We start from the raw sequence: 6,978 nt of genomic DNA on the forward strand, positions 1-6,978 counted from the left end.
CTTGTCTGTTCAAGCAGTTGAAGGCATTACGTGCGTCTACCAAAAGAACAGCCTCGCAAGACTCATCATCATAAAGGCGTTGCATGGCATGAACAGCAGCTTCGATGCCCGCAGGAAGACCCGAGCATTTCTGTATGAAACCGCACGCTTCTTGAACATCTTGGTTAAAAACTTTCAATATCGCTCTGGTAATGATGCGGCGCAGGACTTCCCCAACACCGATTGGGCGCACACCAGGCTTCTTGTCTAGAGCCACAAGTCGGCACGCGAGAAAGGGTACCAGGCCAGAGGGTGCAACGTTGGAACTCGCAAGGAGGTGCGCGAGTCCAGACAATGCACTGCACATATTTGTCGATGCGCCTTTAAATGAAGAGCACATCCTTCGCCAACAAGCCGAATCAAGACCAGACGGTCCAGCCGAGCCCTCGCAATGCAGCGCCGTGTCTCGCAATAGTGAGGACGTGAGCGAGTCGAATCGGATTGGGTGGACGTTCTCCCGGGCACCCTGCAAGAGTACCTCCGGGGAGGCAGCCTGCGCTGCAGGGTGCTTCTCTTGCAATAGCTGGCGCACGGTTACCTGAGAGCCATCAGAAGACGTCACCACGTCCTCAAGCTTCAATGTGCCGGCTGTGGATTCGGGCTGCAGACTTTTCAACGCCTCATTCACCCTGCCAGCAGTCATACAGTCGGCGAAACGTCGAGCCGCATCGTCCTGTCCGCGCTTCCTGGCGCCCGAGGCCCGACCCCTTGTGCTGCGCTGAAGAGAGCGACCTTCCTCCAGTAAAGACTGAATGTCGTTACTTTTCCAAAGCCGCATCCGCCTCTGTAGATGACCGCTGTTTTCCTTGTCTGTACATTTAGCTCCCGTCCGCTGCAGCGTGAGAACCGGCAGGATGGAAAAGTAGAATAGCGCATCGGTGTCGTCTCCGCCAGACTGAACATACTTGTTGATGTAGGAAGAGAGCTCATTAACAAGCTCCTTCCCAACAGAACCACATGGTATCTTGAAGAATGACTTCCTCCAGTGAACCACCTCGTCGTATATCTCCTGGGCCAGCGGAGTGCTGGGTTCCATCAGGCCGGCTGTTGGGATGCCAGGCGCCTGTGCCGAATACACTGGGCGTCCCCCACCAAGAGACCCGTCCCGTTGAGAAGCGCCCGAGCCCTCAACCCCCAGCAACGCGATGGGAGGTGCCGTGGCCAACAATGGTGGAATGTCTTGGCTTGATGATGCTGGTCCGTCGCCACTCACCGTCTCCATATCAATCAGGCTCACTGACGATGCCTCAGCTAACACAGGCACAGCACGAGTCGAGGACGATAATCTCGCAGGAGGTCCCGGGTCAGGCGCTGAGTGGTCGTCATCACTGCGGGGATGTGTGCGGGGATATATCCGTCTGGTCCAAGCGGGAGGCTGACTGTGCCAATTAGCTGTGGGGTCAACGCCGCGATTGGCACTCGGTACACTTGATGCAGCGACCACTGGGACGTGCAGAGCACATCCAGAGGGTTGCGAAACGACACTGGTAGGATGACCTGCACCTTGACTACTATTATCGCCAGCGGGTCGGGAACTGTCATCAGCGGTCGATGCTGTGCCGCGATTCTTGCACGTCGATGGGGTATTGCGACTGGGGTAGCAATCTGTACAGACGGTGTGAGAGGTCTTGCACGAGCACCTGGCACACTTTTCAATTACCGTACACTGACAACAAGTCATTATCGGTAATGAACACCGCGCTCCGCCGACCTGTAAGGGAGAAGCTAGCAATACCACCTCCAGCCGCACGGCATCCAAACGCGAGGAGTGCGAGTCCAGGGATGATGAAGACGCCACAAGATGGTGAAACTCTGCTAACTCAAAATACACGCCAGACACAAGGAAAAAAAGAAAGAAAAAACCCTGAACCTTCCAAGTTGGAAGGCTGTCGGTTAGCGCTACGGAGATGTGTTGAAGCTAGGTGTCAGGACGTCGAATGTCTCAGTACTCTGTCAGTTTTGTGCCTAGTTGTTGCACTTTCTGACGGTATAGTATCTGGTTACAGTGATGGAGAGTTACTCTCAACTCGTATCTATACATGTATTTCCTTTTCCTTTCTACATTTATTATTGGCTCAACAAGTCAACATCCGAGTTTCAAATTATTATTATTATTATTATTGTTATTATTGAGTCACCCCCACCATTACACTGCGCTCTTTAGCCGACTAGACCCTCCTGCACACAACCATCACCATTAATGCATTGCGAGGACACTTCCGTAGACGATATTGATAAACTCCTTCAGACAGCTGTTTTGCTAATACATAGCTCAGGGACAATCCGGAGGACGCAATACCATACGACCAACTGTTTGTTTCTACCAGCATTATTGTACCGTCGACACGGCTCTGACGACGATATACTGGGCGAATGCCGCGGGGCCTCCGGCGTGTCAGCGGCAGTGGGTGACTGATGGGTAGATAACAAGGTAGCTTGCGGACAACATCGGTGGCATGAAGCCTAGTGACTGCCAAGCGTCTTGGCGTGACGGGCAAGCAGTACAGTGTCATGCCCCAGGGGCTGCTGTGGCTGTCGACGTCGCCGGGTCGTAAGGTGCGTTCGCAGGCTCTCATGGCACTCGGACAACGGCAATACTACATGTAGTACATGTATACACAGACTCTCACTAGCTTCATAGTACTCTGATTCTGGCACGTTATTTCTGCATTGAATAGTGATTGATTTTCCGCGCCGAATTTCCGACGCTGCATGCATGTCCAATGCGCGTCAACAGTACTTCACACTTTCCTTTTCCCGCGTTATCACCTCAGCTATGCCAGTTTTGTATGTGGAAACCCCCTATATAATAGCAGTTTGGTCTATATGTTTAATCATTCAACATCTACGTACTAGTAACCTTCACTGGTGAGCTATGTATTAAAGGGGAAGTTAAGGCAAAAATTAAAATTTCACCAGTTGTAGTCTTAGGGGTGCTGAGTCGAATGGTCTTGGTCCGAGAAAGCTGAGACGCTCCCTTCCTACTTGAATCCCAATCGAACTCGCGCACTTCCACCGAAACTGGGTGACTGCGCCCTACGAGATGGGGATTTGTATGCAAAATGTCACTAAAAGCGCCATTTCGTTCTTATAAAAGCACGGATGACCGCGATTGGCCCATATGTTGTAGTCTTTTGGACGCTGAGTCGACTGGTTTTGGTCCGAAAAGGCTGCGATGCAGCGTTCCTCCTTTATTCCCAATCGAACATGGTTGAACAAGCGGTCACGTGCTCCTGGGTGCCCAAATCACCTGGTCACCACGCCAGCAGGCGACAACTTTCACACCAAGGTTCAACTCGAGTGACAGGACTGCACCCAAAAAAGGTCAAACAGGCTAGTATTAAGTTGTACCATGCAGGCACGGTGACCAGGTGACTGGCGTACGCAGGAGCACGTGACCGCTTGTTCAACCATGTTCGATTGGGAATAAAGGAGGAACGCTGCATCGCAGCCTTTTCGGACCAAAACCAGTCGACTCAGCGTCCAAAAGACTACAACATATGGGCCAATCGCGGTCATCCGTGCTTTTATAAGAACGAAATGGCGCTTTTAGTGAGATTTTGCATACAAATCCCCATCTAGTAGGGCGCAGTCACCCAGTTTCAGTGGAAGTGCGCGAGTTCGATTGGGATTCAAGTAGGAAGGGAGCGTCTCAGCTTCCTCGGACAACGACCATTCGACTCAGCACCCCGAAGACTACAACTGGTGAAATTTTAATTTTTGCCTTAACTTCCCCTTTAACGAAACAGCTGTCTGAAGGAGTTTATCAATATCGTCTACGGAAGTGTCCTCGCAATGGTGATGGTTGTGTGCAGGAGGGTCTAGTCGGCTAAAGAGCGCAGTGTAATGGTGGAGGTGACTCAACATTTTCTATAATGGCCGAGAGCTCTGTCGCACCCTGTAATAATTTTTTTTTTTTATTGGGAACACAGCCCTAGAAAGAGACATGTGGAGACAAACACAAAACGAGACACAGGTGAGGTTTGAGCGGCATAACGAGTTTCATAGTGGATAATGTCGGGAAATGTCAGGTTTTTGGCAACAATCAGCTGAAGCCATGAGGTGCAACGCCATGTATTGTACCGGCAAATGACTTTGTGATTGTGTCGACACGTAACACCTAACCTTTATAATTATTAGCACTACAACGCACAGAGGCAGTGTACCTCTTGCGTAGCACTATACTGCTACATTTACCTGACCACATAATGCCATTGCTACATAAAGTATTTATGTAGCAATGTAGTCAGGTAAATGTACAGGTGATGTAGCATGCCCAACGTTGCAACTGAGGCTGATACACCCATTATTCAGCCACAGCCCTGCACCAAAGTTGCAATGGAGAGCAGCCAATGTAGACGTGATCATGTCTTATAGTGCTAAGAAGTGGTGGAGCTGGCCTCACATGAGCTGTTTCAGATGAAGACATTTTTCACAGAGTGGAAGCAGTGACAGCTTGTCTGCAGGCAGGAATATAACTTCCCATGATAAGCTTCCAGCACCCAAATGATCACCAGCAATAATGGTTTCACCTCTCACTACATGGATAAGCAAGGGAAAGGATTTGATACACCCATTATTCAGCCACAGCCGTGCACCAAAGTTGCAATGAAGAGCAGCCACTGTAGACGCGATCATGTCTTATAGTGCTAAGAAGTGGTGGAGCTCGTGAGAGATACTGTAGCAGCTTCAGAGGTAGATCGACTACAAGTAGATGTATCCTTTCCTGGAAGTTTGACAATGTGCAGCCTTTCTTCCATTTTTGTTCCAAACCAAGAGCATTATAGCCCTTGTTGAAGCATTATAATCAGCATTATGAGGTAATTTGGGAACATTATGATTGGCATTATATGAACATGTTTGGAGCATTATCCGCTGGACCCTAGCCAGGGTCACCAATGAAGCACACACGGTAGACACTGGCAAAGTTCTGAAGTCAATCCTTCTTGACTCGATTCAGTCATCAAAATGAAAATGATAGGAATGGGTTTGCTCCCCATGCACACTGGAGCTCACACTATTCCGCTGACTAGACCTGACACTTGACTGACTCACGTGACTGCCATCCAGAGCATGCACACAAGAAGTCCATCGAACCTTCGACTCGGCAAACCTGCAAGAAAGCACCACTCCTTGCTCAATACACCGTTTTCGGGGAATTCACCCCTCATCAGTTGAGCTTGAGTAGGCTGAGGAAGATTGTACCCGAAGAGCACCACTTATATACATGTAGTGCTCTCCAGGCACAAACATCACCAGGGATACAAACTTACAGAGACGCTCCGTTTCCAGCGCCACAAACACCTCGTGAACACCAGATAGCAGCGTGAGTCAGTGTCGCTCCTGGAAGAAGGTTCGATGGACTTCCCCTGTGCTCTGGATGGCAGTCGTGACTCGTGAGTCAGTCAAGTGTCAAGTCAAGTCGGCGGAATAGCGCGAGCTCCAACGTGGGGAGCAAACCCATTCCTATCCAATCATCGCCGAAGTCGCTACCACTATTTCGTGAAATGAAAGTGATGGATGAAATCAACAGAAGATATTAAAAAGCAAAGAAAGCTGACGGAGTGAAATAACAGAGTGGTGAGAAGACAAATTGTCAAGTTTGAAGAGTGTGAAGATTGCCCACTCTACATGTACATGTACATGTACATATTGTACAATAGTAAATACAGTACCTCGGATATACATGTACATGTACATGTACATGTATAGTGGCAGTGGTGGTGAGGTTTAGGGAGCTCCGCCGACCTGTGGTCTCGACTTCATGGCAACTAGACGCACCATGAGTGGGTGTGGGAGAGGGGGAGAGAGAGAGAGAGGGGGGGGGGGGGGAGGAGCGAGATAGATATAGAAAGAGGGAGTTGCAAAATTGTAAAAATAAAATAGAAGAGCATTATAAACATGAGATGATTGACTGCAGCCTCAGCTACCTGTATTTGGTCAGCAAAGTCATACATGTAATTGATTCATGATGTGCGTGCGAATAATGACAGCAATAGCACCTGTCATTCTCATATGAGCCATATCCACTGCGTCGGTTATTGCACTTGTTTGAGGATAACCGCAACTGTAACCTCTAACATGTTTTTAAACTATCCAGCAAAGCCTACAATATGTGCCTGTCCTGTTGACAAGACAACGACCCGCGCAGTGGTGTAGATTTTAAGTTAACCGTCAGACGCTAGATGTCAAGGAGGTGTCATTCCGGACCTACATGTACACATCTGCTTGACTGTATTTCTGATCAAGAACGACAGGTGTTGGCCACTGACAGAGCTACACTAGCCTACAGCGTCGAGCAGACATGAGTGAGTAGTCATCTCCAAAAAGCGAAAACCCACGGTCTTCCAGGCAATTATTTCAGCCTGTTGCTAGACCGTCTGCCATGGAAATTATTAATGATTTGTTTCGGGAGATGTGACATCGATACTATGCTGTCCTCAGAGGCTCAGTGTGCCGAGTGCACCACTGCGGACAATGGCCTGTTCATGATGTTCCCGCACAGACACCGTCATGAGTCGCATGACTTCACCGACCACACACATAGCCTTCCGCCACCATACCTGTACATGTAGTCATGGGTTGTAGCGTATGTACATAATTCTACATTGTACATGACGTCACTCAATCTGCGGACGTAATAATATTATACGTTGCGGTTTCGCAACTCTGCGTTTCACGAATCGATCATCAGACGAAAATTGAACACGTCATGTGCAAGTACCGGTAGTAGGTCCGGTACTAGTATTGTTGCCTGATGATTGCGATAGCATGAAACTTCAAGTCGCAGCAAACAAGCCTTGAAAGGCTTGATTGTCCTTGTTGTTCTGTTCTCTACTGTACCTGTTACACTTGCCAAGCTTTGAAGTTCTAATGCAGGACTACATGTAACTAGCTTTGTGTGTTGAGTCACCGAAGTCCATGACGATGCAATGCTAG

This window comes from Sycon ciliatum, chromosome 3, assembly GCF_964019385.1.
Source record: "Sycon ciliatum chromosome 3, ocSycCili1.1, whole genome shotgun sequence".
In the NCBI taxonomy this organism is placed as follows: Eukaryota; Metazoa; Porifera; class Calcarea; order Leucosolenida; family Sycettidae; genus Sycon; species Sycon ciliatum.